The sequence below is a fragment of the Ylistrum balloti genome, unplaced genomic scaffold (genome assembly GCF_031769215.1).
Source record: "Ylistrum balloti isolate Yb309-2 unplaced genomic scaffold, AGI_CSIRO_Ybal_v1 Utg370902, whole genome shotgun sequence".
Classification (NCBI taxonomy): Eukaryota; Metazoa; Mollusca; class Bivalvia; order Pectinida; family Pectinidae; genus Ylistrum; species Ylistrum balloti.
The window spans coordinates 317,939-324,676 of record NW_026782512.1 but is presented as its reverse complement, the minus strand read 5'-3'; positions in this window follow the sequence as shown (position 1 = coordinate 324,676).

Below are 6,738 nucleotides of genomic sequence, written 5' to 3'. Positions count from 1 at the left end.
ACAGATACTATTTTTCAATGTTGCACTAGATTCGATCAGGAAAGAAAATATCTTATTTCCGAATTTAAATGAATAAAAATGCAATACTGGTCCACCAGCCAGGTTTTTACATCACATAAAAATGAATGACTAGTGCATAGGCTACTCGTTGAATTACTATTTGACGGTAAACAGAAAGTTCAAGGGGAGACAACTCTTTAACACATAGTCTTGTGTCGTTGTAAGAGGCGTCAAATTTGGATTGATAAACTTATGGATCTATGTACAAATTATCATTCCGTCATTACAAAAAGTGACCAATCAATTATGTATAAAGTTTATACCAATAAAGAGTAAAATTTTAGGGGAGGTGTTCCGAATGACGAATTATAGTATAATTGAGTTACCTCCCTTCATTTGAGAGCTGATTGCCCCACCCATCTAGTTAATCTTCTCTAGCTCTGTTAAAAAATTCTAGTTGCTGCTTCTTAGGTTAGATCAAATGTCAATACAAGTCATACAGCCCATCCTCAATAATGCGTATGTATCACAGTAATCACTTACTGTTGTATTATAATGTGTTGTAACTGTTTATGCTGAGTAGCTTAAAGGCCAAATGCCAATATAACTGTTAAACTGTAGCAGTGTTTCGCCGATCGCCGGAAACCTGGAAACTGATGGTCCTACGTAATATATCGTACCATTTTCTATCATTAAATGGAAGCAAAAAGAGCCAACTAAATTGATATCTTGGATGCTAAGATCTCTTTTAAAAAATTGAAATTGAAATTACATAAGCAGAATCACGCGTTTTAACTGAATGTGACAGACTCTCATGTATTTTTTAACGAAAAGTACTGTGATATGTGTTATGGATACCTGTTTCCAATAATTTTGTAAAGATTTATTTGCAAAAGAATATGTTTAAATCAAACGTATGTTTTAAAACTTTTATAACGTTTTTTCTATACTAGATTTATAATGACTTATCCTTAACCGTTTGAGAAATCTACTTTGTCTCCAAAGGGGACTTTTAAACACGTCACTATATCCAAATTTGGTAACTTTGCAAATTTTGCAAATTGGATTATATCCACTATTTCCGGACTACACTTGATTAGAAACTACGTACTACGTGTTATAAAAAGCAATTAAAGTTGACAATGTTAGTTTAAAATTTCTATGTTGCGATAAAAATATATATGCTTTTAAGAATGTTCCGATATTTGTCAGCCATTGTATCTAAGGAATTGGCAAGCCACATCAAACTGTCGTTATTTCAATGACGGCGCAACGCGACTATTAGGTACATTACAGAAGAGCATTTATTCGCTTCCATCTTTTTTTTTAATTCTGAGTGAATGAAGAACCTGGAAATGGACATTGAACACGTATCTATGACAAACATGTACAGCATTATTCAAATAACAGAAATATACACGTATTTAGGTTACAATTTACACTCATTGATACGTACGTTTTTGAGGAAAGAAACACAACATATCAACAAATGAATAACTACAGCAAACCCTCCCTTTGTTAGAAATAATTGTATAATGAATACAGTAAATACACTTAAGACTGCAAGGAGTATCACATCAACCTACCAAATGAATGACAAATTAAATACTGATATACGAAGATATACGAACTGATACAGATAGATATTGTCTTTTTAGATAATTATAGTTTATAGTTAGAAAATATTCTGAGAGAGAGAGAGAGAGAGAGAGAGAGAGAGAGAGAGAGAGAGAGAGAGAGAGAGAGAGAGAGAGAGAGAGAGAGAGAGAGAGAGAGAGAGAGAGAGAGACCAACTTGATCTCGATAGCCAATACTAACGGACCTGTCACTGTTTGCATCTGTATTGTACACCCTGTACCTCACCAGTACGGAAGGACCAGCGTAGGTGGTGGGAAGATAGGAACTAAAAGGAGACCTATCGACTTTTTGAGTGTACCAGCAGAAAAGGACAGGGTCGATGACCATGCAGGACATGGATAAGATGATGGACAGAAAATTGGAAAGATAAAGAGAAGACATGAGGGACAAAATGGCAAAATTAGAAGATCGTGTTAGCGGAAAGGGGGAAGAGGAGGGGGGGGGGCAGAGGTTGTGACATTTGTACGGAATACGCTAGAAGCTGACATAGAGGAAACGGATTGCCTCTCGACTGGGACGACACAGCACGGTAAGGCACGTATATAACACCACCAGATAAGGAACTTACTCGTGAAGCTGAAGGTAATGAAGAGGCAACCAGAAAGTCGAAGACGCCATGAAGTCTTATCTCAAACAATCCACCGGAAGTCGATAATGTCGTGAAACGTAGCACGACAACACAAATACACACTGTACAAGCATGCAGAAGTTCAATGACGCCGTTTTATGTTTCAGTCAGAATTCTATTGTGATGCATCCAATGTTTTGGCGGTCGTCTCAGCAAAAAAGCATCATCACCAGGAATTTCCTATAGACATCTTAGATTAAATATCACCAGCAAGACATCTCCTATCATGAAAGAAGAGAATTCTCAAGAGTGACAAATTCCCAAAGCACTAAGTAGAATTAACAATCCTTTACCAGAATTTTTCCCGTGGACTATGAGGCTGTAGACCTGGGATCTATAAAGTATAGAATGTAGAAAATATGTTTTGGACAGATCTGAAGATTCCTCCGGCTCATGTTGGTTTCTAAAGATAGAATGGTCGAAACCAAATACGCACAATTCTTTTTTTCAGTAACAAACAGCGCCTGAATAATCATCACATCTCTCGACTTGTTAAAATTTTTGATGTAAAATACCGACATGTATTAATTTGCTTTGAAACATACAAGTATCGACATTCGGAACACAGTCAAGATGTCGAGACAAATGTGTTATAGAATATAAAACGAGTAGTACGGTTCTGAATTTATACTTTTGAAGTTATCAGATATACGGCATTAACGAATAACAAATTTGATGGTGTATGTACAACTCCCTATACCGAAGGTCCCTTACACCAAATTTGATTGTGTATGTACAGCTACCTATACCGAAGGTCCTTTACACCAAATTTGATGATATATTTACAACTCCCTATACCGAAGGCTCCTTACACGGTGTGTACAACTCCCTATACCGAAGGCTCCTTACACGGTGTGTACAACTCCCTATACCGAAAGTCCCTTACACCAAATTTCATGGTGTATGTACAACTATCTATACCGCAGGTCCCTTACACCAAATTTCATGGTGTATGTACAACTATCTATACCGCAGGTCCCTTACACCAAATTTCATGGTGTATGTACTACTCCCAATACCGAAGGTCCCTTACACCAAATTTGACGGTGTATATTCAGCTCCCTATACCGAAGGTCCCTTACACCATATAGCATGGACGGTACTGAAGATACAAGGACGTTTTTTGACATGGGTAAATATTGATTCTAAAGTAATAGGAAGGGATTGCGTTTCTCATACTTTTGTTCAAATTAACTTAAAGTGCATGTCCGGTCAAAAAACATCATGGGGCGAATGTGTGGTGCTTTTTCTGTGTCGGAATAAAAAATGTCAGTAAATATGTCCGTCACGAATGGAAACATCAAATATTTTGTCACCGAAACGTGACATTCATTAGAATCTTGCATTCGATATATGTGAAATCTAGGTTTCTGCACTCAACGTTAGATCCTGAAGCGACCTCTGGGGCCATATTTGTCTAACATACCAAATGACACACTCATCACACGAAACACGCTGGACCTTTTGATAGCGATATGTTGGCTGGTTGTGTCTTTCCTTTGCTATCTTCAAAGAAGGTATCGGTCTGTGATTCAGGGTGTTTATTTTCTCCTGAATTCATCTCTAGACCAGTCAAATCACTTCATTTGTGCAAGTTGATTTTGTCATAAACTGTTCCAGGGTTCCTTTGTTTTCGAAAATTTCTCGAAGAAAATGGCAAGTGATGTTCATATTAACAATGATTTCCCTAAGCCTTGACGAAGATTGGTACTTGTCGTGAATAAAAAAAAAACGACCAGTAGACTTCGTAAGGACTTCAGCTACCAAAGTATAACGATATTTAGGAATATGTGAGTTCTACAATAACCTGTGTATAACGATATTTAGGAGTCTGTAGAGTCTACAATAACTTGTGTATAACGATATTAAGAGTCTGTATGTAGAGTCTTCTATTACCTGTGTATAACTATATTTAGGAGTCTGTAAAGTCTGCTATAACCTGTGTATAACGATATTTAGGAATATGTAAAGTATACAATAACCTTTGTATAACGATATTAGGAGTGTGTATGTAGAGTCTGCTATTACCTGTGTATAACGATGTTTCAGATTCTGTATGTAAAATCTACAATAACCTGTGTATGACGATATTAGGAGTGAGTATGTAGAGTCTGCTATTACCTGTGTATAACGATATTTAGGAGTCTGTATGTAAAATCTACAATAACTTGTGTATAACGATATTAGGAGTGTGTATGTAGAGTCTGCTATTACCTGTGTATAACGATGTTTCAGAGTCTGTATGTAAAATCTACAATAACTTGTGTATAACGATATTAGGAGTGTGTATGTAGAGTCTGCTATTACCTGTGTATAACGATATTTAGGAGTCTGTATGTAAAATCTACAATAACTTGTGTATAACGATATTAGGAGTGTGTATGTAGAGTCTGCTATTACCTGTGTATAACGATGTTTCAGAGTCTGTATGTAAAATCTACAATAACTTGTGTATAACGATGTTTCAGAGTCTGTATGTAAAATCTACAATAACCTGTGTATAACGATATTTAGGAGTCTGTATGTAAAGTCTGCTTTTACCTGTGTATAACGATATTTAGGAGTCTGTATGTAAAGTCTGCTATAACCTGTGTATAACGGTATTGAGGAGTCAGCAGAGTCTGCTATAACCTGTGTATAACGGTATTGAGGAGTCAACAGAGTCTGCTATAACCTTTGTATAACGTTAATCATGGATTGAAATGTGTATTAACCCCATTATTCAATTATTTTCGCAATTATCATATATATGATAATTAACAGCCAAACTATTAGGATGGCAATTTCTCTTTAACCACATTATCTATAATATTCCTAACGGACGTGTCCTAATTAGATGACGACATGAAAAACAACCGTGCGTTGAGTATTCTGTTGTAAATCTTTGGTGAGAGCTACGGCATTTTCACGCACTGTTCACGTTTTAACTGAATAAAACCAAAGATAAAAACAGCGAAATCTTTTATTGAAAAATATTTCTCGATATTTTCTTGACAAAAAGAATTTGGATACACTCATTTTATATCACTAACAGACACGTCATATTGGACGGAAACTCGGCAATAAAACATGATATCATACAGGTGACATGAGACCAGCTCATTTCTATTACCACATAACAAAATCAGTCCTTTAAATACATTGATTGTTTTTTTCAACCCATCTGGACTTGGCGACACTGACTTGTCGATATCTAAGAGAGGTAACTCTCCTTTAAATGAGGATAGACATTATAACAATGGAAAGTCAAACAGAAACACTTACAAATCACAGACGAGATAACAAATTCTGTTATAAATTGACTGTCATAAATATACACTAGCTCCTTTAATTCTTACCGAAAATTACTCTCTTATAAAATATCGTAAAGACAAAAAAATATATAGATAACACTGTCATAACAATAAATGGACGGTATTTATAAACACTATTTTTCATTCATGTTTACATAAATAATTTAGGTTTCATTTCCTGGCAAGGTGTCACCAATGTTCACCTACTGACCTTACATAAAAGACAACCAATGGCGCTATTTCTTTACATAAGGTATATCGTGGATTTAAAGAAATCCTTAAGGATTCATAATATATAGACCCTGGACCCGAATATGTAAACAAAGTAAACAATTTCTACAATAACAGAAATAACTCTGAACGTCACTTAACAACTACATGTAACAAGATCATAATTCAAAAACTACTGAGAAATTATTTCAGATTAAACTGAAAAACAATTGCTGAATTGTACATTCTCATGATCGATAATGACATATATTACAATAGCTTTTAAAACAGTCATGGTGTATACTGGAAAGAGTTTGAATAGAAATAAATTACACGTGATTAAGTAATCATGTTTATGTTAAGAAAGCAGAATTCTGTTTTCCTCGTCCTCTTCTATTCATGATACATTATAATTTCCATGTTTCCACAAAGTAAGGACACTTACGTCAGAGCGCTAAGATCGATGAAAGACATAAAGGTGTGACTCTAATATTTAGTAACCTGTTGATTCTGTATAACTCTCGTTACATTTAAGTACATCTATTATCATGTAATATACCACAGTACCGAACGTAACAATTACAAAACGTAACAATCAGAACACAGCTAAAGAATAACAGGCAGTTTCACACCAAAAACATTTCCGTACGAGACAGATTTGGTAAACATGTAAATGTCCTACAGTATCAAACGAGTATTCCGAGACATGAATCACTTCAAAACTCTATTGTTGCTTTTACCAAGTATACAGTGTATTTGTGTCGGAAGTAATTTTATTACAGATTCAGTCAAGTATTCTTCATTAATCAAGCCTAACTACTCCAGCGTTTTGGAGAAAACAGATCCTTATTTCAATTCTGAAGAGTTCAATAATCACCTATACCTTTGTTAAGTAGCTCAAGACTTAAACAGTCGGCTGGATTAGTTTTGCTATACTGTGAACCAGTACTAAGAAGTATCAGGTATTTG